Here is a 26,410-nt window from a genome sequence, read left to right as displayed (position 1 = left end):
TAGTGGTATCAGGCTTTAAATGTATTTAGGGCCCCGGAAAAATTGGCTTTTATTTCTTTGTATGTAGAACCCTTAGGTATTGCTTCTAGGTGGGCACTATAGATGCATGTTTCACTGAGTGGAAAAAGAGGTGCAACACCTGACTTGGCCACACAGTGGATGGAAACTCACAAATTTCTGAGAGGCCAATATCTTTTACCCTCTATTTTTCTATTAAATGTCTATATTTAGCACTAAGATATTTGTACTTTAAGGGGGAGTTCTAGGATCAGAGGAATGGGGATGGGGAGGGTAGAGCTAGGTCTAGGTTTTCAAAGCAGTTCAATTCAAAATAGTTAAGCACCTACTACCAGGAGACCACCACTAAAAATAACTTCTGGGACTAGGCACAGGAGAGGTTTAGAAAAGGAGAAGAGAAAAATGAAAGGGAAGTAGCACTGTGAAAGATGCAAACAAATTTTTATTTCTGTTCTCAAGATGCTTACTTGCAATATTGTTTTAGAGAGAAAGATTAATGCACTTAACATAACTAAAGCACAATAAGAAACAGAATATGAGGTGTAAAGATGAGTAGTGGAGGCAAGATGATGTGGGTAGCATGTCTCTTACATCTTTTCCAACTAAGAGACAATAAAAGAGACAATGGGTCAAATACAACCTACTCTAGTTTCTCTATTAGTTCCATAATAGAGTTACAATTCCATTACAAAGAACTTCAAGGAACTGTTGACATTTTTGTTGCCCTGTAGTTTATTGTCTCAAGTATAGCTTGAAACACAGGCTCCACGCAGAGATGTCTGCTCTAATGGTATTTGTTGACCTGCATTATGTTAGGGTTAGCCTGAATAAACGAAGACAAACACTACAAGGAATCAGTTAGACTATTGGTAAACAGGCGCCCATTATTTTTACAACCTTTTAATTTTTTTAACCTAAAGATTAGAAACTTAAAGTAGAACATTATCCTCAAATTACCTTGTTTTTATGCGAAACAGTAATATTTATTGAAAATGCTTCTCTAAAGCCCCAAATGAGGATATGCAGAAGTGGATTTACTGTGAATTTAATGGAGCAGCAATGCTCTGGCACTGTGAAAGGGCCCTCCCTTCATTTACTGACCCCTTCCAAGGTCCTGTACTTAATTTCAAAATCATAGTTGTGCATTCTTTTTTCTTAAAGGGGGTCCACAAGGTAGTTTAAGCTTCTGGAAAAATCTTGACCCATTTGGATGTAAAATAATCTGGAAGGGATCAGACCTGACAGCTCTGAAAGACCAATTCTGAGGATACAAAATTCCTTTCATAAGCATACCAGTTCAAGTACATTTTACAAAGGTATCCCCCCTATTGTTACTACCCCCACCTCTGCTAAGGAATAAGTGCTGTTTGCCTCACTGTTACAAGATGATTAGATACTTTAAATAAAATCTGTCCATTCAGTGACTGGGAAAAATCACAGTATTAAAAAAAAAATGATGAAAAACTCAGAGGCAGAAGACAATTCCCAACAATAAAAAGGTATGCTAAAGAGACTCACAAAATGTTTCACTAGAAGAGCAATAATCAGTATCCACGGCTAAGGGATACATACATCAGAAAAAGAGCATAGAAATTCTCTCAACACCATTTATAGTAGTACTGACTGAAGAGTGTGGTAAGTTTATGCAGAGTGTGGGAATTTTTACCACTAGTAACACCACGTATCTGTTTTTCTGGTTTCTGAAAACCCCAAATAAATCCCACAAGCACCTCTAAATCCCACCATGGAATTCTCACACTTCTGAGTAAGAAGTTCAGAAGAGAACTAAAACTTGGATTCACTATGTCTGAGTGCAGTCTCTCCTATAATCTCTTGTCCCAATTTTTAAAAGAAAACTGATAAAAATCAATTCAAGAAAAAAATGACTGAAATTGCCACCAAAGGAATATTCAAATGAAAAAAAAGTTAAATTGTTCATAACCAGTTCCTGTTAATTTTTTTCTCCCCTTACAAATGGAGTAAGAATGCTTTCAAAAAAAAAAAAAAAAAGTAAGTCCTATCCCATCTCATAAAGTATCCACTCCGATAAGCAGGAAGTTTATTAGAAGAGCTTCTCTTAGTTACTTGGCAAAATACAATTTTTAACGAGAGGACTTACTTGGGAGGCAACATAAAGAATTAAACCTTACAAATCTTGTGAGTTAGACTTACCTGAGGGACATGCTGGCTAGAGGGCGCAAAGTGGCCCTGCAACCCAGGAACAGGCTCAAGGAACAGTTTGCCCCACTCTGCAGGCAATGGTGTTCCAGGCCCAGGCATCACAAATCAACTTGAGCTCCAAAGAAGCCAGGGGCAGCCAGTTCATAATAGGGCAGTGCCTGGCATACACATTCAATTATTCTCTCCATCCCTTCACATTTAAACTTTGTTTCATTTGTTTCTCTATTTGCCTCTAGAGGAAACATGGTAGTATAACAAGAGTACAGGTGCTGGGTTTTTCCAACTTGTTTCTTAGTTCAGGCTCTAAGAACCATTGTTTTTGGATGTATAGAATGTGCTAACAATTCTTCCTTAGCTCAGATTTTTCAAAGCTTGAGTAAGCATCACCTGCCTCAAAATGGCCTGGGGTAAAAATATAGGGTCCTTTCCTGACCTATTAAATGAGAAATCTCTGTAGGCTAGAAAGTCTTGGAAACTGCAATTTAAATATACTCCCAAGTGATTTATGTACACACAAAAGTTTTAGGACAGTATCCTCACTTGTCCTGTGTCAGGACTAAATAAAACAAAGGAGGTGCAACGGACCTGTGAACTGCCCATCAACACACGTGTCTACCTACTCTCATTAGTGTTACTCTGCAGGTAACTCAAAGCACCAAAACAAGGACACAGGACCATTTTCCCAAAGATCTTGCTTCAGCCATTCCCTGCTATGCCAGCAGCATTCCACTTTATCTTCAGGTGGGCAGGACAGGTTCACTGGTGGGCTAGGGCTAGAGCAGAGAGTTGCAGCACAGGCAAGACTTCTGTAGAATTTCATTTATGTAACTGTACCTACCCCACAGGGTAATATAAGGATTAATCCTATTTGGTAATTTACTGTGTGTAAAAATGCCTTGAGCCCTTGGAGGAAAGTGCTATATAAATGTAAAATATAATTATAATAATAATAACCTCGACTATTTAACTGATCAGTGAATTAGCCAGAAGATTTAGGCTGCCAAGGGACAAGGCTGAAACCATTATAAGTAGAACACTTTACATCATCATATCTCATACCTGTTATCACAAAAGGGGAAACAAAGGGTGAAAATTAAGATAAATCCATGTTCTCAACTGATTTAAATGACAGAGGATCACAGTAATGTTTTATGAAAGCCAGGAAATGCAGAAATGACAGTTGCATTGTAATTCTAACTCAGCCACAAGTCCTGAGGTTTTATACACTTTGCTCTTCTATTTGTATGGAAAATATCTCATCAGTGCAACATCTAAAATTTAGCATTATTAAGACACTTGACTAATGCTTTTGCTTAGTTGAAATATGTTCATAATTTACCCATATTAGTAGATAATGCTTTTTCTATCTGAAGAGTGTCTATATTATTTTATGAAGTTTCAGGTAGGCTTGAATTAGTTGTTTATAATCATTTTGGCTCCCCATATACATGCCTTAAGAAATGCACCCTAAGAAAACTGTGTGTATTTTTAGATGGGCATTTAGGAAACTAAACTAAAAAGTACAGGAGATACCTTTTCTCCCCAGGAAGAAAAGATGTTAGTACATAAACTCACATGTGTTCAGCTGTCCTCAGTTCTTACATATTTGTTTTTATTTATTTATTAGTTCCATGGAGATCCTTCCACCAAAAGCTCAAGGGGCCTGCACCCAGAACTTTCATATACTGAACATGAATCACTTCTTAAACCACAAAAGCAAAAGAAAAGGCTATAGAAATCTTAATGGGAAAGCTCCAGATGCTCAAAAGCAATTGTTTAGTTACTCTACTTAGTTATGCATCATTCAAAACACTTTCTAACAATCCGGCAAGAAAGGTTCTTTTGTGAAGAACAGGCTTTGGGGCCTTGGACAAGTTTTAATTCTAGTTGTTTCATAGCTCACATACAAAATAGTCTCCGTGTGTATGTAAGGAGGTCCCGTACTTCCATGCAGTAATGTTTGCAGTTAAGTATTTTTAAAGGGAAAGAAAACAAAAACCACAAGAGCATGTGGTACCTTGCTCTATTTCAAATTATTAACTCCTAGCTTCAAAGGCTTAATTTTAAAAAAAAATTTCAGTTCTGAATGAGTAAAAACAGGTGTAAACCAATGTGAATGAGTACTAGGAAATACAGTTAATCAGTATAACTCAAATTATCTTATAAAATTGGAAATTAAACTTCAACCTGTCTTTAAGGTTGGGTGATGGATGAAGATATGAAAGAATGAAGTGGAAAAATAAAAAAGTCACAGCTGTAACTGATTTACTTTGCTTGAAATAGTAAAGATTAGAAGTGTCTTTTGATTTATAGAAAACTGGCATGGGATACATAATACTTAACACTGTAAAGTATTCCAAATGTGATGTGTGCTTAAACACACCATGCATAACACACATCAAAAAATACAAAAATATGGGTGTTCTGGTAGAGTTTCTGGCTTTTAAAGTCTGTGAGGGAGAAGAAACAAATGGGCATCTGATAAACTGCTTCTGTGGGGGTCACTAGCAAAGAGCACATCCACTTAAGTGCCTCCATAATAATTTTGTTAAAAACGTTTTAAAAAGTCATTTTTTTGGCAGATATTTTTCCTTCTGTATCCCTAATACCAAAGCCAATGCCCTGGTCTTCTAGTCACATTGGAAATTTCTTGCCCTTGCATCGCAAGCCCAGCTGTACTCATCAAAGTGGAGAAACTGGACAGCGTTGTCTGAAAGACACAGCTTGGGATAATTGCTCCTTGTAGTTCCCCTGTCAATGAATATTATCATATTCTTCTCACGAATAAGGTTACTGTACTTTTTTGAGGGGGGGGTATTTCTGCACACTTAGCCACTAAGCACATTACCGTTCCTTGAATGAAAGGGACTAAATGTGACAGTACAACTACATCGTAGCATTCCCAACATTCTGTTTTAGAAGCCTCTGTGGGCATCTTTAAAAATAAATTTTTATGTGTCCAGAAGAAGTAAAATGACAATGATTTTTTTACTTGATATTACTGTTTTTCATAAGGAGGCTAACTGGGACATATCAATGGTAGGTCACAAGGGAATTAAGAAATCACATGAAGCTACAAAACATAATGTTACTGAATTTCTTTCACCTAAATATACCATGGAACCCTCTGACATAATGTGTTTCTTTTCCATCAAGTTTAGGCTGAAGCATAGCTCTTATGTTAAAGAGAAAAACCATGCTTTAACTGGCAAGTGATCCAAACCTTGACTCATTAGATTCTCTTTAAATTTCAATATAACTCAAGAAGGAATAAAGCTCAAAGCATTTCAGTCACTAATAACAACAAAATCAGCAACAAAATGATGATATTAATATCAGCTATCAATTAACTATTAGATAGTTCAGATACCATGGTGATTGCATGCATTAATTCATTAAATCGTCATAACGTTCTACCAGTTTATAGTATTATTCCTCCCATTTTATTGATAAAGAAATAAAGTACAGAGGGATTAGAAACTTGCTCAAGACCACATAGTGAGGGACAGAGGAAGCCAGCCAACTGCTACATGATGAATACAGTCAGTAGTCCCCTCTTATCTGCATGGGGTATGCTCCATGACACCAGGGGATAAGCTGAAACTACTGAATGTGCTGAACCCTATATATACTACATTTTTTTCCTGTATGTACACACCTATGATAAACCTTCACCCTTTCACTTAAAGAAGCTCTTATGGCTTCTCTTTGGCATATCTGAATTGCTAGCATCATACTTTTGCTCTTTGGGTCCCTTATTAAGTAAAGTAAGTTTTACTTGAATATGAGCACTGATTAACATTACTGTTGATCTGATACCCCAGAGGACTACTAAGTGACTAACAGGTGGGTAGCATATACAGCATAGATGCATTGGGCAAAGCGATGATCCACTTCCAGTGGAGCAGCAGAAGATTTCATCACATTACCCAGAATAGCAAACAATCGAAGACTCATGGATTGGTTATTCTTGTAATTTTCCATTTAATATTTTCAGACTGTGGTTACCCCTGATAACTGAAATTACAGAAAGCAGGAAACACAGATTGTGGGGGGGCTACTGTATTTGGATTCCTGAAGTATTTGGCTTCCTTCCCTCCTGAAGCTCTTCCAACTAATCAGCTTGTGGTGTTCATTTTTCACTCTGAACACTTACATATACTTGTTAGCATATAGCCTGTTTTGAATAACATAGTATTTAAAAACTAGGCTCTGGAGTCAGTATATATAAAAAGTTAAGCTTCAGATATTAGCAGGTACTTAGCTCCTCTGTGCCTTTGTTTCCTCTTGTATAAAACAGTAATAATAACACCAATTTCATGTAGGTGTTGTGGTTAAAGGAGATATGCATATTAGAGCTCAATGTAAGTTAATGATTAATACTTTAATTTCTTATTACTAATTTTTATCTCAATACATATAATATCTTCCCCAGTAGACTGTATTTCTTCTCTGAAAAATTACCAATATGTCTCCTAATGTCTAGTATGAGGCTTGCCAATGTTCAATATATTGTTGAATTCTTAGAAATCCTAGGTAGCAGTGTAATAATGTATTGATTACTTTCATATTTATCACACTCTATCAGGTAATACTTTATATTTATTTATAATATTATAGTTATATAATATTTACACAGATATCTAAAATTTAGTGAGCTTTTACTACTTGTGAGGAACTCTGCTAAGTGCATTATGGCATTCATCTCCTGTAATTTTCCCTACAAGTCTGGACTAATAAACTCTAATAATCACTACTTAGTACACAGGAGGAAATAGCGGCTTATTAGATGTCATTCAGATGATAAGTGTTCAAAAATGTGAATTTTAAACACAACCCTATACTAGCTGCTAAAAAAATGAATTATGGTAGTTATTCAATAAATTATTGGGTTTGATGATGAATCAATCAAATGCTTAATTATTTCTGTCAACATAAAGTCTATGCTTGCAAACAATTAAGGTGGCCTATCCAATATCTTTCATTTATTAGTTAACTTTTAAAAAGACTATTGTAAGTCAGACACATGCCAAGTCCTAGGAATTAAAAAAATACTGAATCTAAAACTTTCTCCTCACAAGCAATTAAGATTTAATGTCAATTCACTTACGATACATTTTTTATGTCTACTCTTACTAAAAAATCAACATCTTCCTTTACCTGCCCACTCTTTCTTGTTTCTTCTTTAAGCCCAAGTTTTTAGTATGAAATTTATACAGATTTTTGCCCATAAGAAGCTTATATGTCAGGCAAGGTACCGTTTTAATTATATTTACTCTTCATTTTGAGTATATTTCTTTTTGCATATCTGACAAAGACTTTGAAGTGACAAAGAAGGCAAAGCAACCTGATTTTTTTTAAAAAAAAATTCTTTCTGTACAATCTTTTGTCTTGCAATATTGCTCATAATGGCTTAGAAATTTTAAAAGAAGGTTTTAGCTGTTTTGTTCTTTTTCAAATGGGCAAAATTTGATTTTTTCTTCACATGTTTGGATTGCTTTACAAAATTAACAAACAAGAAATAAGAGCATATTCAACCTTAAAAATACTGTCTCATTGGTACATTGGCATCATCAACTAATAAACGCATCACTCTGAAAACTGTTTCCATTATTTTTTTAAAAAGAGTTTAAAATGAACACATAGAAACTTACACAAAGTCAGGACCTGCTGTTTTAAGCAGAGAAAAAGTTTAAGGGTCCAGGGAAGACCTGAGCCATTGCTGTAATCACCTCTCTAGACAGCTACCAGATCCTGTTAAGTCTCCTGCACTCCTCACTGATAGGATGAGTGGCGTTTTGTCTGTGATTTTAAAACAATATCTATTTAGGCATTTGAAGTGGGTAATTCAAAAGTCTGTGTGTAGTTTCAGGTACATTCTGCAGAATCCTTATTCTTATATAAGTTTTATTGAGTTGATTATCTCAAAAGGAGGCTTACAATAAAAGAAAAACTTCTGAAATTGTTATGGTCTCACTTATGCAAAATTTACAGTGCAATGCCAAAGATTATTTGTATGGATCTGGAGTACATGAGCATAAGAATGATTTTAGAAAGTTAACATAATTATCAATTTATTAAAGACACATTTACTGTATAACTACTATATACTAGGCATTAAAATCAATGACCAAAATACAGAGAACTATAAACTTGGTCTGAAAAATAGTTTTGCGGGTATAGGTGGGACTAATGAGAGGAATGGAGAAAAGATAATAAAACAATAATAATCATGAGTGAGAGCCTATCATCCATCTAGACAATGTACTAGGTGCTTCATATGAGTTGCTTCATAACAATTCTGCAGGATCAGTAAATTTTTGTCTCAAAAATGAGAAAAGTCTATTTCTAATGAAATAAAACAAACTCTAGATCTTATTTTACATTCTTATAAAGGAAGTATTTTTGACCTGAGGAACAAAAAGATCAAATTTTTTGTTTATTTATTTGGTGGGGCTGGGGATTGAGCCTTGGACATTTTCTTTTTCCTGTTTTAGAAGGTAATGCTAGTGCTGAATTCATTTTAGATATGGCACCTCTTTGCTATAGTTTGGATTTGTAGTATCCCCCAAAGTCTCATGTGCTGAATGCTTTTTCCCTAACTGGTGGTCTGAATGAGAGGTAGTAGAAACTTCAGGAGGTGCAGCCTAGTTGGAGAAAGTAGGACACTGCAGGCATGCCTTTGAAGAGTTTATTTTATCTCAGGTCCTTTCCTTATTCCTCTATTTTTCTGGCCACCATGAGGTGAGCCACTTTGCTCCACTATGGCTCCCACCATGATGTTCTACCTCCAGAGGTCTAAAAGCAACGGGAGTCAGTTGGACCGTGAACTGAAGCCTCTGATACTGTGAGCCAAAATAAATCTTTCCTGCTTTAAGTTGATTTCCTCAGGTATTTTGTTACATAATGGAAAGCTAACACCATTCTTCCACTGATTAAAAACATCTACTTACAAGGATGGGGTTGAACTGTTTAATTATTCAAACTGATTTGAAGTATACCTCCAGTGGAACCTACAGGAATAAGTCATATCTGGCTTCTAAAAAAACCAGACTAGATCAGGTCACGGTTCTCTAATGTTTAAAAGGCATCTTTATGATTTCATTAAATGCCCAATAGAATTTCATACTGATTGACCATGATTTGCTCCTGAAAACTGAAGAGCTTCATCTCCTACTAACTTCCACCATATTTTACCACATTAGTGCCCTCACCATTCATTCCTACAGCTCATCAGATTGATCATAGTTTCAAGCTTCCATTCTCTTGTTCCTTCAGCCCAGACTGCCTCACCTTATTTTCTGTCAATTGAAACCTCACTCATTTCACCAACCTCTATTTGAAAGGTTACTTCCTTTCAGAGTTTTCCCTCTCACTTTCCTTAGAATCAACCATATCCTGATTCCTACAGCACCTTGACTTTTCTATAATTCTAAATAGCATCTACAGTTATATTGAAGCTGTTATTTATATATTTTCCAAGTTTTCTCTGCTTCTAGAATCCACACAGTTAACAGTCTGAGGGTATTGGCCTTAAATGTTTTCTACTGAGGTTTACCATCAAAAATAAGGAAATCAGCACACGGTTTTGATGGACTTGGCCAGGTAATGATGCTCAAACATTACACTGCCATAACCAATGCTCAGCAACTTTTAGATAAATGAGAGAGTTATTCAGTCAATTCCTCCTCACTTTTATTTCATTCAATAATTTTATATGCTCACAGAAGGAACTAAAGGCTGCTTTACAAAAATGTTCTCTGTTTCCTCTGAATAAAAGTCTTACAAATCAATGGGATAAGTAAGCCAAAATCTGTTGTATGACAATGGCTGTTATTGAATCAAACAAACAATGGTACATCTATGAGTGCAGACCATGCTAGAGTAAGGAAAACTGGTCATAAACTGAGAAAACTGAGAAATGTACCAGCTCACTACTTAGCATCACTGCCACTGTATGAAGTCTTTCCTTATTTATTGAAGGTCTTACGCTAGTATATGTCCTGCAGTACTGAAGAAAAACATATGAATAGCCTGCTTAAACATACTATTGTTAAAACATACAAAGCAATTGAATAGCAATGCAAGGTATAAACAACTAACATTTACAGAGCACTTGAGTACCCTAAACAAGGTAGTAGATTTCAAACATAACAGTATCACATTAAGTCCTCATTAAGACACTAAGATTGCTCATGTTTATTCTCTTAAAGAAATTCATAGCTTGAGTATGAGAATAGTGACTAAATTCTCAGATGTCACATTATTAGATAGCTGGGGAGGCAGGATTAAAAAATCGTAAACTGTGGGTCTTTGCATTTACAGTACATTACACTCTTCTTAGATTCCACTTCTACACTAAGAGTTAAACCCAATATGGATTTGTATTTTAACGGAAGGGCTAATGGGGAAGTAGAACTTTAGACTTTGAAAGAGACAACTATAGCTAACATTTATTGAATATTTACTACTATTCTAAACATTTTGCACACATTCACTCATTATCCTTACCACAATCTTTTGAAGGCCAGTGTTGTCATTATCATCATTACCGACTTTCTAGCAGGAGAAGGTTGGACCAAAGGGAAGATAAACTTTCATAAAGTTTCCAAAGCTAGCAGGCAGCTGTGAGGTTGGATTTCACAGACTGAAGCCCACAGAGTTTAATCATTATACTACTGTGTCTCATTAGGTTAAAGTTATTAAATAAAATGACTGAAATAAAGTTTCCAAACGCATGACCTGACACAAAGTTGGTCTTCATTAAATGTTACTCTCTCCTCTTGTTCCTTCAATATCTCAAATTCTGTAATTATAAGACAATAGTAATATCATTAGTTTTAACGTATATTTGTTTTTAAAAGACTTTAGATCTGATTTAAATTTAACAAAAATAAGGTAGTCAGTGTGGAATATAATTGACTGTATTAAACGATGTTGAAGATACTTAAAGGCATACAAAGTTTGCTCATAATACAGACTTAGTGACAAAGACAGGATAAAAAGTGTACCCAGTATTTTATCTAAAACACAAGGGACACACACACACACACACACACACACACACAAAGAATTAGAAAGTTATATCCCCAAGTTAAAGGTAGATTATTGTTGGATGAGTATGGGTGACTTTAATTGTCTTCAAGTAGTTTAACCTATATCTATTACTATGCCCCACGAATGCTTTCTATAAGGAAAAAAAAAAAAAAGAAGAAGGAAGAAGAATCACTGGGACAGGTAACCTGTTTTAGAGATAGATCACTGAGAGAAAAAACATCAGTAGGAGTGTGTGGGATTTCACCCTTATTTAGTGATGGAGATTGAATAAATCTAAGACTCTTCATTTCTAATTAGTGTGTTTTCTCTGACACCTATTTCCTATTCATTGGTTATCATTACTGAGGAATTAAAAAGGTATCCAGGAAGAAGTCTGTGGAGGAGGTTAGAGATGCTGACTGCAAATGTGCTGTCTACTGAAGCGTCCTGCCCCAACATCAGGCTTCTTAAGTTGTTCATTCAGACTGTTTGCTTCTGAGTCAAAGCTAATACTATATATGGCAGATTGTATTGCTTCCTCTAATTCTTTACTTTGCTCTCTAATAGAATGTTACATCCATACACTCTACCATATGACTTTCCTGTAACTCTCAGTACAGTGTGTGTTCCAGATCGGCTTTTATACAATCATAACAACACTAAGAATTCATTGAATTTGATATAGATACTTCAAATGGTGGAAACCACCATCACTCCAAAGTATGACTCTTAAGTTTCCAACCCTCTTTTTCCTTGTCTTCATGTACAGCAAAGATATTTAGATTTAACACATTCCTATGGGTTTTACCCAGGGTCATTTGTAATTTCTGTAGTGTGAACTAAAGTTTTACCCATTTTCTCTCTTAAGGCATATTAGAAAATGCAAATGTGTTTAAGTGTGTAGCTTTATTGTAGAAATAATCTGGTATTTGTTTAACTTTTTTTTTTTTTTTTTGGTACCAGGGATTGGACCCAGGGACACTTAACTACTAAGCCACATCCCCAGCACTTTTTATGTTTTATTTTATATTTATTTTGGGTATTACTAAGTTACTCAAGGCCTTGCTAAGTTGCTGAGGCTGGCTTTAAACTCACAATCCTCCTGTCTCAACCTCCTGAGTATCTGGGATTATAGGGGTATGCCACCATGCCTGGCTGTTTTAAGTTTTAAAAGAGTAACTCATATTGCATGTACTTCAGAAGTTATTACTAGTAATAATTCCTTGTAAACACATTTCACACATGATTAAAACACATATCAATGATGCTTAGTATTGGCAAAGAAAAAGGTCATTGGTGTAGAGACTATGTATACATCTATTCACTCATCCACCAAACAATTGAGCATATCTATGTATCAGACAGGGTTAGATTCAGGAGACTATGGGTGAATAAAATGCTGTTTCTCTTTCCAAATGTTATAAATATTGAGGTGAGCAAATGGGCTTCTATTTTTGGGAACCAGGCTTCCTATGGGTAATAATTCACTGGGAGTAGTAAACAGTAGAGAAGAAGGGGCTATGAATTAACTGATAGAAATAAACAAACTTGAATAGTTGACTAATTTGGGGTTCCCTCTGAAGAAATCTCAGGCAAGGTGTTGAGTGCAGGGAGTAATTCAAAAGGTGAATTCAGAAGGAAGGAGTAAGTGAGTAGAGAGACTGAGTCAGAGAGGAGGAAAGGCTATAATAAGGATGTGTCAAAGAGCATACAGTGTAGCAACTGAGGCTTAATTCTAAAATCTCTGAGTCTTGTACAAATGCCTCAAGAGGTATCCTCCTGAAAACAATGAACAGTAGGCTCCACTTTTTCAGGTCCTCCTGTGGTCCTTCTCCACCCACTATAGATTATGAGATCTCCTAGCATTGAAAAGATGCCATGCACCTGGGTACAGTGCTTCAGTTGGGAATCAGGATAACAGAGAATTGTTTTAGGGGTTGCTGAAATTACAGGGGGAACGGAGGGACTAGGCCAGGAGCATCAGAATCCTTATGCCAGAGTAGCCTATAAAGGCCTAGCAGGGGATAATATGCTGTGCAGTAGGATGCAGCACCCCTCACAGGCTGTCTGGGGAAAAAGACAGGCTGCTGTCTTTACACAAAAGGTGTTCTCTGACTTCTGCAGGAAGTCAGGCTTTAGAGAGTAAATTTGACACTGTTCAGCTAAGAAATAGAGTTCTTAGGAACATCCTGACGCTCATCACCAGTGTTATTCTGGAGAAGTCCAATATGCTATTAGTCTCCTGTGTTTCCAGGAAAGAACTGTTTGAATGGCTTTAAGGAACTTTTTTAAAAATGGTGGTACAATTTTTATCATTCTGCCACAACTGGGCCTATTGAAAAATTTCCCTGAAATTCTGAATTCGTGGCAATGAGCTTTTCAGTTTATATTTTTTTGTTTTGTTTTTATTAAAGCAGAGAAAAAAATTGAAACTGTTTAAGGGTTGCACCTAAATGTATTAAGCTTGAAAGTTTTCAACATGGAGTCCATTTTGTAGAAAGTTATTTAGACTTTTAAAAGTCTCTATAAACATTTCATCATTGCTGACAATATCTACTTTGGAAATCCCTGTTCAAGAAACTCCTGTGCTGCTATGGCAGAAAGTCTGGTTTATTTTGTAACTCACCAAGCAGCACAGGAGTTTTCTAGAGAATGTTGGTTTGGGGGCTACAGCATCAGGTTAAACAATAGATACTTTTATGGTGACGGAAGAAGAGTTGATAAACCCTTCAGTCTTCTACTATAATGTATAAAGGAAATGATTGTATTCCTAATCCCTAAAAATGTGGTGGAAACAGTAGTGGGTAAGTTACAGCTCCTTATACGAACATATGTGGCTTCCCTTTGACAATGAGTGGGCAAGTCTTTTAAAAAAGAGAAATAAAGAAAAGCTAAAAAAAACAAAAAAAAATAGTCATAATAATAAAGAGCCTCAGCAGCCATTTAAGTTCATCAGTGAGTCCCATCTCCCAATCCTAAGATATCAAACTCAGTAGCACAGAAACCAAATGTCAATATTTACAAAGCTCTTTCCATCTTATATCTGTTTCCTTTTTCTTTTAGGTCCTTTCTTCCCTTTCTTCTTCCTCCCTATTCCCTTGATCATCTACTTCAGTTTTTTTCCCCATTTGCTCTCATTTCCCAATGCCTCCCATCCCCATTAGTCAGTCCCAAATCTGTTCACCCTGCAATAGGCTTCAGTGCTGGAAAAGAAAGGGCCCAGACAAAGGCCCCCGTCCAAGACAAGGCCCTGCGGAGGGTGGTGAATGGCGACAGGGTACAGCCTGGACTGAGAAGCTCACTGCTCTGGAGGCTCTCAGCCCTGCAAGCCATTAGGCTTCGGCAGCCTTGATAGCTGTATCAAGCCTTGTGATTTCAAAGCTTTCATGGTCTGACAAGGACTTGCTAATTTCAAACTTTCTAACCGATTACAATCACAAAGAACTCAGGACAATAATCAGTGAGCAAAATGAAACTGCTGGAGTGAAGCAGCCCTCTGCAGGTTTCACTCTAGTGGCTCTGCCACGCAACGTGCAGCTGGGACTCTGCTTCAATAAGTAAATAAAAATACATTATAAAACACAAACATACACAATGGATTCCACTTTCTGTCTTGTTCCTGGTAGTGGGGTATATTGGAACCCTGTCTTGCATTCAGCCCATTAATTTTTGATGGTGTTAATTAAAAACTTTTGATGCTGGTTTGAATGGAAAATACCTCAAACAGTGTTTCCTTTATTGAAACACCAAGCTCCAAGTCTTGGATTATGAGGTTAAGCTCTGTCAGCAGTGAGACCAACATAAATGCTTTTCATACCATCTGCTTTGACAAAAATGAATAGTAATAATAATAAATAAATAAATGAAAAGGAAGAAGAGAAACCGTTTAGGTTGAAAACTCCCTTATTTCAATCTATTTTTAAGGACTAAATAAAAAAAATCCAGGTCCCTGAATGTAGAACATATGATTTTTTTTTAAAATCTTTTTTCAAATCCTTATAGAACATTCAAATCACCCAATGTTCCAAGACCTGAATTTTTTATATTTTAAAATGGGGAAAGCTGCTTAAAATAAGTGAATCAGCTGTTAAGTGATTTCTCTCTGTCTTTTCCTCTACTCTCTTTCGAAAGGCTAGAAAAATGCTTAAAATGGTACATGCAATTGATATGTGTGGCTTAAGAAGCTTAATATAATTACTGAGGATTCAGACTTTCTATTTAAAAATAAGATAGGACAGGGTAATAGAAACACTGAGTGGTGAGTATTCATCCCTCGTGAGATGTAGGAAATGTTTCCAAATGTTTAATTCACTAAGCAAGGTAAGGGGTGGAAAGCAGTTATTTAGACATTTCTGCCCTCCTGGAAACCCAGAGAAGTCTGGGGAATCCAGAGAGTCAAGGAGAGGATAGTGTGAGAGATGCTGTGCAGGAAATGAGCAAATCAAACATCCGTCTCTCCTCTCCAAGGTGTTTGTGAAAGATTAAACAAACCAAGGAAACATTCTTCAGTTTTTTGATTTAATCGTTTCTTCCTTGTGAATGGATGGAACCTGAGGCCTTGGATATTCATTTTTGAGAGTTCCCAAAATTTCTCACAGATTCCCTTTTCTTCATTGTGTTTTAGTACACACAGCTTCCTTTATCATTTTATTGTCCAAACCTGTTTTTTCACACTGCAACATCATCTGAATCCTTGGAAGACCACAGAACTTTCCTTTTCCCCTGAAGTCCTTCAACACTCATTCTTGTTTTGATCTACATATCATTAATAAGGAGGAAGTTCTCCAGAAAGGCTAACCATTTTAGCAGATCTTTTTCCATCCCTCCCTAACCACAGGTGACATTGACCCCACTCTTTTGAAACAGTTTGCAGAACTTAATGTGACATGATAGTGATCCATAAGGGAAAACATCAGCCAAAACATCAGAAAGACCTCATTACAAAGTTTGTGAGCAGAGTATGCAGAGTCATACTACTAAAACTCCAAGGGAAATAGTTCTGAGCAAACCACAACAGGAACCTATTTGTTTACAAAATGTATGAATTTCCTCCAGAATAAATTGATAGGTGATATTGCCTACAAAGGATTAGCAAATGTAAATTAACTAACAGATAAATAGCAAATTAATGCATTTAAAGATGATTTCCAGCCGAAATGATTTTTTTTTTTTTTTCCTAGAGACCAAGTTTTTGTTAAACTTAATCCTTACTCTCTTCCCTCTCCAGCAGCAGAAACATCTGGTCGGTTTTAGATTCCCCTTGGATTTCCAACTTCAAAGGGAATTATAAAGAATAACAAATTCATGTACCGGCACTAAAAAAAAATTAGAGCAGCAGGAGAGAATGGTAAAATTGTCCTTATTTGACTGCTAGTGACAGGCGCCACAGGCAGAACTATGAGAAAAGACAAAGGCAAGATCACTGGTTGACAACCAGATTTCCTGCAAGGGACAGAATCTTTGGCTACATGCAAATATGCACAGGGTTCTTAGCAATCCATCAGGAGATTTCCCCTTGCTTAAATAGTAATGAAAATGAAATTTAAAAAAAATGAAACTGCAAGTGAATAAAAAGAAATGATTCATTTACCTATTACAAAGTTTCCTGAAATAATAATAGATGAATCAATAAAAGTTTGTCGCAAGAATGACCTGGAGATGATTCTAAAACTCCTCTTAGCCTTTGGGCTTTTATTTGGTCAGAGAACACTGTGTGTGGGTTCTGACTCTTGGAAAGGCTAGATAAACCATCCAGAAATAATTTAGGCTTCTGAGTCCAGTAGGCCCGTTATGTTCTGGTAATAGCTTGGCTCTCCGAAGGCCTCAAAATTTCTTTCTGTTTCTTCCTTATTCCCAAGGGATGAATAGAAACCAATGTCTTGCTTGAGAGGAAGAATAAAATTTGAATGTATTGTTGATATATGTAATTGTGTCAAGTTGCATTTGACATTACTTCATAAAACTAAGTTTATTTTTCTCCTCTATCATTTTCCTAGCAAATCTAAAACACACTTCCTAGAGTGCAGTTCTTGATGTAATCAAACATGAGAAAATGAGAATGGCTAAAGAAAGTACAATTTTGCCATTGTAATTACCTCTTATAAACAGCCTTTCCTCTTTTGAAACTGTTTTATGTGCAATGTGTACAGCTAAAACAATAAAAATAAACAAAGGCATGATTAACCAATCAACTTGTTTGTGGACAAAGAAAGAAATAGTTAAGGGCTAAAACGTCTTTAAATAATTAATTACTAGAGTCTTTAAACTTAGTATTCAGAGGTTACAGATCTCCATACCACAAGTACATTAGGTTGACCATCAACTATGAAGAAAGCAAATTAATTTTGACCAAAAGGTGAACATCAGCAGCATGCCCAGGATGTTTTCGTGGTAGAAGACAGAACACAGAACCAGTCCTCAATGGAGCTGGGCATGGCTCCTATGAAACAGTCCCCAAAGAGAAAACCATCTCCAAAGCATATTCCGCACCCTGTAGATTCTAGTTAAAGGGGAAAATATGAAAATTTCTCCTCAGCATTCCAGCATGTGAGGAATGAGTTGGCTACAAAATCATCTCTTGAATATCTGCCTTGAGTGGGATTTTCATTCCTTTCACCACTGCAAGTGCAACTGAATCACAGGAGTTACCTCAATGAGGAAATGCCATCATTCTTATCCTCACGGTAATTGTGCATGATGGTGTGTTACACGTGCATAATGTAACAGGAAAACACCCCAGCTCTATAGAACAGGAACCTGATGATTTGAAGAAGCTTTTATATTTTATTAATTTTTTTGTTTTGGGACTATCAGATTCTTTAAGTCTAAAATGAAAATTTGGACTTGGTGAGGGTAGTTACAAAGGATTCCCTGCTCTAAATAAGTAGAATCATGCAACTGTTATTCTGAACTTCCTGAGGAAGAAGGAGGTAGAGGGTATGAAATACTAGTTTGTTCTAAGAAATGTTGTTTTATAGTTTGAGGATACATAAGGTCACAAAGTAATATCAATTGAACAAATACTGGGACCCAAACAGGCCAAGTATAAGGAAATGGGTATGTTGCACACATACCAAGAAAAAAACACTATTAATATTATTATTAGAGCTATTATAATGATGAGGCTTTGATGGTTCATTTGGGATAGTGTATAATGCACATGGTAGAATGAATCATGGGCAAACTATTCTCTTTAAAAGGCAGTTAATAGTGTAGGTTACATAACACAAGGCACACAATCCAGCAGCACACATGGATGCTGATGCATAACAGTGGGGGCTAAAGGAAGAATGGGGGAGCACTGGATTGTGTAAAGGGAAATCAGGAGAAGGGAGGGTGTGGGGGAAGGAAAGATAGTGGAATGAGACAGACATCATTACCCTATGTACATGTATGAATACACAAATGGTGTTAATCTACAGCATGTACAACCATAGAAGTGAAAAGTTGTACTCCATTTGTGTACAACGAATCAAAATGCATTCTGTAAAAAAAAATATATATATATATATATAAAGAAATGGATGCATGAAGAAGTAAAGGAGACTTACGCCTTTATTTTAGCCATTCTATTGATAATATCAATCTTACAGAGAAAAAGGTTAGTACACACACAGACAACTGGGGTTGCGGTTGAATACCCTTGCAGTTTTAAAATAGCATAATGTTAGTTTCTACCGATTTTTCCTTATGATACCTTCCTAAGTGCCAAACATACACACATTTCTGACTTTTTGCTGATATTTTAATGATGGTGATACCAAACCAGGGTAAAGGAGAAACAGAAATATTTAGAAAACTGAGGGGGAATAAAGAACTGGAAAGAAAAAAGAGTTTGTATTGTTTATACCATCCAGTCTACCAAATTTTACAGATGCTCTCTGTTTGCTTGGGATAGTTTATTGCTTGTGTTATTACTTTCTTTTTTTTCCCCATGTGCTTTTCTCTACCAGCTTTTGCTGAAAATATTTTGTATGTGTCCATACTGTAAACCATCATATTTTTCTAGAGATTTAGTGTGGTGGAGAAGCTCTTTTTTTTGCTTCCCCAAGGGTTAGACACATCAATATTCTAGCTACTCACTTTTGAGGCCAATGGAAAATGTGCTCCTAAGATTAAATAGACCAGAGTAACACATAAATTCAGTTTATACCAAGGCAGTATGTTACTTAGTTACTCACATCCTGAATTTCTGATGAGTGCAATACACCTGTTGGACAACACATTGCTACTGAACAGTCACTGACCTACAATTCAAAGACAGTGAGACACAACAAAACTCTGCAGACAGGGTCTCTACACAGAGCCTCATTTGCACAGACCATTCCTCATCTGTGGAGCTCTGTGTGTGAATAAGCTGCTTTAGTCATGGCAAGCTGCCTTATGTAGAGGATTCTCTAAAACATTCTAAGAACACATTAGTGCAATATATCCAGACATTGTTCTATGATGCACTTTCTCCTTCCCCTCAACATAGTGTTTTTAAAGAATACAACTCAGATTATTATTATATGATTCTTCTTGTTTTAGACTTCCTAAAAGTTCCATGTGCCCAATACTTACTTTCCATTTCTATCAATAAACTTTAAAAACTATAAACTTTTGAGTATGCATTACATTTGTTTTAAGTATGTTTGTTATATTTAGAATGGGTTGGCTGCAGGTAGACCGGAGTCCCAAATAGTCAGAAGACTACATTTTCCATTTACCTCAGATAAATAATTGTACATAACACATGCATGTGTCTAATAATGAATATAATTAATGCAGCATAGATCTGGCATGCAAATTATCCTAAATTTGAGTCAAGTTAAACAAGCACCAGAAGAAAGACAATTCTTTCCCCCTAGAAACCTAGCCAAGTCTGTGAAATGTCTCTCTGATCAACCAAACTGCCTATTGGCTTACAGATGTGCCTAAGAATATTATGAAACACACAGATGAGATTTTACAATCAACCATTACACATTAGAAAATATGTAAATAAGAAGGAAAAATACTGCTATATACAATGATTAAAACTATTTATCTGAATGTTTTGAACATTAACATGTAAATATGTCCTGATGAGCCTGAAATAGTAATGAATTAAATGCTATGGATGTCTGGAGTTTGCTTCAAAATAACTTGGTGGTATAGCAGGAAACTGATAGGCCATGAAGCAGTCACTGTACAGTTGGCTAATGAGTATATGAGAGTTTGTTATAGTACTCTGTTTACATTCATGTATTTGAAAATTTTCATAAAATAAATGTAAGTATACTGATTTGAACTTTCATTTAGTCGTTATTTATGGACTCATTCATTTACATGAATTTTGGAGATGCAAAAAGTAAACAGCAATAATAATACTCTTGTTGGATATTTAGGTTAAATGAGCTACTTCTCTTCAGGAAAAGTAAAAATTTCTATCAGGACTATGTAATTACATATAAAATTCTTAGGTTAAATTATAAAAGCAGGACACAAAATTATATAGAAAGTATGATTACAGCATGTTTAAAAATATATATATCCTCAGGGAAAAGAATAAAAAATATATATCAAATAATTATTAGTGATTGGATTTAAATTATAGAAATAATTAATTTTTCTTCATTTTATTCCTATGTATTTTTCCAAATTATTTTTAATGAGCATGTATCATTTGAAAATGAAAATAAATATTTATTCATTGGTGGAAAAGATGTGCTCTTCTTTCCCAAAGAAGTTTTCATTTACTAAAACAGAGAACCTTCAAACACATGCCATTGCCCGGATAGCGTAAATCTTCATACCTCGAAGTGAAATACACCCAGAGGAGAAGAAACATCGATACAGATTTTATCTGATCATAGAAATATAAGGAGCTTTCTGTGCCCTGGAAAAAAAAAAAGCGGGGGGGAGGAAATGGCTTCTTTGCAAGCCAGCAAGAATGAGAAATTCAGGCCCTTTTGTTATGAGATCTTTTCGTGGTGAATGCAAAGGGAGTGACAAATTAAAGTAACCAAATAAGTCTGTCCCTTGAGTTCCTAAGGCTCACACTGATAGGAGGTTCTTTTTGGGCAGTGTAACAAGTACAGCTGGGAGTAGGGAGAGAGAGGGAGTCAAAATCCTAAAGCCTTGTGCCTTCAGTGGCGAGATGGATATGCTTAGAGAGACAGAGATAGATGAGCAACAGAATTAGAAACAACAATATAGTGACAGCTATGTCTCATGTGCAATGGATACGGAAAGTCCCTGTTACAAAGCTATATTTATTACCCTAAGAGATTATTTTCTTCATTTTATGCACATTCATATAAAATGAAGTCAAGAGTGGTAACTTTTAAAGGTTGGATGAATATGATGTTCATGACTAAATAGCCCTGGTTGGAGCCAGGCAGAGCTCAATCAGATGCCAGGCAAGTCACTCCTTCCCTCCTCCTCCCTCTCTAGAATATTTGCCAGTGCATTTCAATGCAGGCCAACCTCTAGCAAACTTAGATTTTCAGGCTATGTCTAACTTGAGGATGATTTACTAACATACCCTTGGTTCTGACATACACGTTCCTCCCAGCTACAGAAATATCAAGAATTCTAGGAAGTCACATTGCCAAATTCTCATTACAAATTTCTCATTTACAAATTCTCACAAAAAGACAGAAGGACAAAACTTGAAACCTATGCTTACTTGCAGTTCTGATCTTGGTCCTCTTCCTTAATTAGTAAAGGTGGGGGTGGGGAGGCTCTTATTCAAGTCCCTAAGGGTAGTCCTCCCTTCTGTTTATGGGCATAGTAAGAATGATCATATCTGTTTTTGAGATTGAGCCAAATGAAGCAAATGCATTTCAAATTTTCAGAATATTATAGAATACTAATGACAAGTTTAAAGGATCACACTTTGGAGGGGTTTGTGTGTGTTTGCTTAATGTCAAAACTTGCAATATTCCATGTAGGAAAGATCAGTGCCCACTTTCACCTTATCACCCTTTCTGCCCATTCAGGAGTCTCTTTTTGAAAAATATATCTCTGGAGAGACTTAAAAAAAAAGTCTTTGTCTACTTCCATCTGTATATAGCAAAGTCATTCAAAAATGTTTGCCAGTATCTGTGACAATGGGTTCTGGGGATCATGTTTCTTATCCTTCTAAATAATGGTATTTCAAAATACAGCGGGATATAAAATTCTACCTCTTAACAGTGCCAATGTTCTGTTGAACTTTAGTACCTGAGGCAGTGGATGCACCACAGCCATTAGATTTCATTTTTTTCTGAAGTTGGTAGAAATATATTTTTCTTTGCACCTTAATATTTTGGACTAGCTTCTAGAGAAAATGAACATTACTTACCAGCCAGCAATGTTGTGAGAAATATCCAGTTAGCGATGGTGAGAGATTCTGAAATGAAAAAAAACCCCAAAATTTAAAAATAAAAGTAATTAATTTTAATAAAAGCTAAACAACATGGCAGTCATAGAAAATAATCCATTCATTATGCAATTTGGGTCATTGACCCAGTGATACTTTAGAGTGATACTTTATAGAAAGTAAAATATGTTTCTTTTTGAAAGTGAAAATAAAATTGTGTACTGGAAAAGTAGCTTTTGTGACTGCCTGCATGTTTAACTTGAAGGTCTCTAACCAGTTGCAACCAGTTATGAATGACTTGCTGCCCATTTCTGCAATTCACTGTAACTTGTATTGAGAAAGTTATGTTTTATGGTTAATTATCCATGGTCTGTTAAAAAAATAAATCAAACCATTGTGAACCACTAGGATTTGCAGCTCCATTTGAACTTTACTGTACTTTTGATTAAACATTTTGTAAACAAAAACAAACTGGTTTCTCCTTGTTTGGTTGTCTGCTACTTACGTTCTGAATATAAATATTGTGGCAATGGTGGGGGAACAAGTTATGGATTATTTACCCCTGGTTTCATGAGTTGTGAGTTACTGGCCTTATCCTCCCTTCATGAGTATAAAAAAATGTATAGTATTATATTCTGAGTTCGGTAAAACAAATGGAGTGAGTGAACTGAAACCTTTTAAAACTAAAACCTTTTATGCTAAGTCACAAAACAACAAAAAAACCTCCAAATTAACATTTAAAAAGCTTCTACTGTGGAGCAACAAAGTCCTCCAATATTATATAATCTGCATTTTAAAAATTGCTTGGCTAACAAGCAGCAGCCTATTAATAATTCCCCAAGCTTTGCTTTTCAATACCTTTAAAATTTAGAAGCCACAAGTGGTTTTACCAGGAGAGCACCCCCATCTTCCTATACTATCACCACAACACAATGAAAGCCTTGAAATGAATAGCAAGATGACAAAACTGATTTAGAAAGATCAGGAATTTCTGTAGTTAAAAGCAATGAAACACTATGTGAAAGAATCACTTCACACAAAATTTCCCCATAGTTATCATCCTAGGACCTATGTAAATAAAAGAAGTCCAAAAATAATTGTTCAGAGGAAATGAGAAGAGCCAAGATTCAAAGGACCCTGTGGCAGAGTGCAAGAGGAATATATTTGAAAGCCAGAATCTTAAGTATCTAACACATTTGCATATGAAATTTAATGAGGATCACCAAGGTAACTTGCCAAAAAATTATTAGTTTAAATAAGCCAATAGTCTATGCAGCACTGACCGCTGAAAAGGATCTTTAGGAAAGATGTAAAATTGCCGTCTGAAACTCATTTCTTCTATGAAGACCGAGATGAGATAAAGACTTACATTAAATACTATAACATGTCCACTGCTAGGATCTGAAGACCTCCATATCCAGTTTCTACTTAACCTTTTATTACTTGCAGTGCTTACTGCTTACCTGCAAAAGCTCCGAGGGAACAGCCACAGCGGGTCCCCCATCAGCCCACGGAAACAGAAATATTTATGAAGCTGCTACTATGTGTCAGGCACAACTGAAGTGATCCTGCTTGAGCAGGGAAGTCAGTAACTGAGGTTCTTGTTGAAACATTAGAAAACATCTATCACATTGCCAACAGCAAGGAGGAGGGAAAGGAGGCTGGGAGAGTTGTGAAGGACTTAAGAAAAATTGGAAAATGTTTAAAGCTCTCCCTAGCTTTTGTATGTTTTCTTTCTTTCTTTCTTTCTTTCTTTCTTTCTTTCTTTCTTTCTTTCTTTTTTTTTTTTTTTGGTGCTAGGGATTGAACCCAGGGTCTTGGACGTGTGAGGAAAGCAGTCTACCAATGGAGCTATATCCCCAGCCCCTTTTGTATGCTTTGGGAAGAGCAAGTAACCTATATATTAGTAACCTATATGTGGTTACAACAGAAAACGAGGGCTGAGTAGATGCTGTTGGCATACATTGGATTTTGAAAGGTCAAAACTGCTTCATATGCAGGATCAGAGAGTCAGAAAAGCAACCAAGATGGAAATGGAAGATATTCTGACAAAGGGAAGTCCGGGGAAAAGTTCAGATATTTCCTCCTCATCTGTAATATTCAGATGTCTCCAACTATTTTTGACAACCAGAAAAATGCAGATCCCTCTGTCCTTTTGAGTCCTAAGTTTTGTTTGTTTGTTTGTTTGTTTGTTTTAAATCCAGGCAACCCACTTGAAAATTAGGGTACTTAGAATGATTTCCTATATATGGACTTACACATAAAAACATAAGAAGACCTTTTTACAGATTATTAATCATGGTAAAATTACATTACATAGAATGGACTTTACATTTTTCTGAAACACAAAATATTTATTAAGTTGTTACTATATGCCAGTGATTCTGCCTGAGAAGATAAACCTATGTTCAAGGTTCTTCTTGGCAACATTAGAAAACGTCTATCACTACGCCAACAGAAATGAGAACTGAGACTGAATTTTTTGATAATCAGGTAACAACACAAAAATCACATATCAAAATCCAAACTCAGCTATAATACATGTAGAGGGACATTTAGAAAAATATATGTGTGATTATGATTTCCTGGTTAAGTACTAGCTATTCTGACCAATATTCATTTCATTATTTTTCCACAAACAAATCTCTGAGTTACAGGACTGGTAAGAAAAAAGTTGGAAGGAGATAATTAATAAAAAATTTAAAATATATACTAGTTTAGTTATTGTTCATTTCAAGATGACAAAATATGCCCCTATGTCATCATAAATCAGAGATATAATAATCCAAATAATCTTGAATAGTCAGTTGTTGGAAGCTAGAGCCACCACATTCAGGCAATGAAACCTGTAAAATCAGACAAAACTATTCTGGCTTTGATTTTTATCTTTGTGCACCAGAGTTTTCCATACAAAGGAATTTAAATTGCAATAGCTTACGCATCAGAAAAAGTTTTTAAAAATTATGAGATAGTCTAAAACTTTTTAAAACAATAAAAGAAAAACTCACCTCACACCTTCAGAAAAATTAAATCAATTAATTTCTCATGGCTTTAACATCTGAAAGTATGGCTTTAAAAAGTGATGCTGATCCCAAATGCAAGGAAAGGAAGTACCTTGATAGTTCCAGCTCATACGTGAATGATCATATTTATTCTCTTTTCTACCCACCTTCCACTTTTCTATGATTGCATTAAAAATAATCAAAATCACTGTTACACGCAATTCCTTCTAATAGATCTCTAACAGTGCTTAGTACTGGGTTCCTTAACATTTTATGTCCATTTTATAAGCAGTTGATAGATACTAAAAAGGAAAGACAAAAACAAACCAAAAATCTCTCCAACCTTCCTTATCAGACAAATGCCTGGTTCCCAGAGGACACTAGTCAGTTAAGTGAAACAAAATATTATAATAGGGAAGAAAGACTGATAAATCACATACAAATCTCACTGTGTTCCCATTTAATCTGGGAAGGGAGTTACTTCAGTGAAAAAAAAATGGGGGTTGTGGGAAAGGGGTGAAAAGTTACAGAGAGAGAGAGAGAGAGACTTTTATTATACATTTGAGATTTAAAGAAAGTCAGTACGAAGAATCTAAAGGTGTTCCAGGGAGTAGAGTGACAGAAAGTTCTAAATGAGAATTCCAGAAACCACAGGTTCTTAAATAGAACTGTCATTTAAGGGAGAAATTCCATAGGGAGTTTGAATTAAGTGTCCCTGTTGTAGCATCTAGATGTTTTTTCTTTCATTAAGGCTTTGGGGTTTGAATGTACTTTGTCATGAGAAAAAAACATTAGAGCTTTATAGAGCCCCCAAAGTAAAAAGTAAGAGAAAGACGAGTTTATATAA

General features: G+C 35.7%; 1 protein-coding gene across 12 annotated transcripts in view; it reads right to left on the bottom strand.

Annotated features, from left to right (window-relative positions):
- Positions 1 to 26,410, bottom strand: part of Zbtb20 (zinc finger and BTB domain containing 20) — a 793,136-nt gene that overhangs the window by 338,561 nt on the left and 428,165 nt on the right. For all 12 annotated transcript variants that reach the window (XM_047564557.1, XM_047564559.1, XM_047564560.1 and 9 more), the window contains one exon: positions 22,544 to 22,591. The gene's annotated coding sequence lies outside the window, so the exon portion shown is untranslated. The remainder of the gene's footprint in view (positions 1 to 22,543; positions 22,592 to 26,410) is intronic.

The sequence above is a fragment of the Sciurus carolinensis genome, chromosome 9 (genome assembly GCF_902686445.1).
Source record: "Sciurus carolinensis chromosome 9, mSciCar1.2, whole genome shotgun sequence".
Taxonomy (NCBI): domain Eukaryota; kingdom Metazoa; phylum Chordata; class Mammalia; order Rodentia; family Sciuridae; genus Sciurus; species Sciurus carolinensis.
The sequence above is the reverse complement of the archived record's forward strand: the minus strand, read 5'-3'. Positions and strand labels throughout refer to the sequence as shown.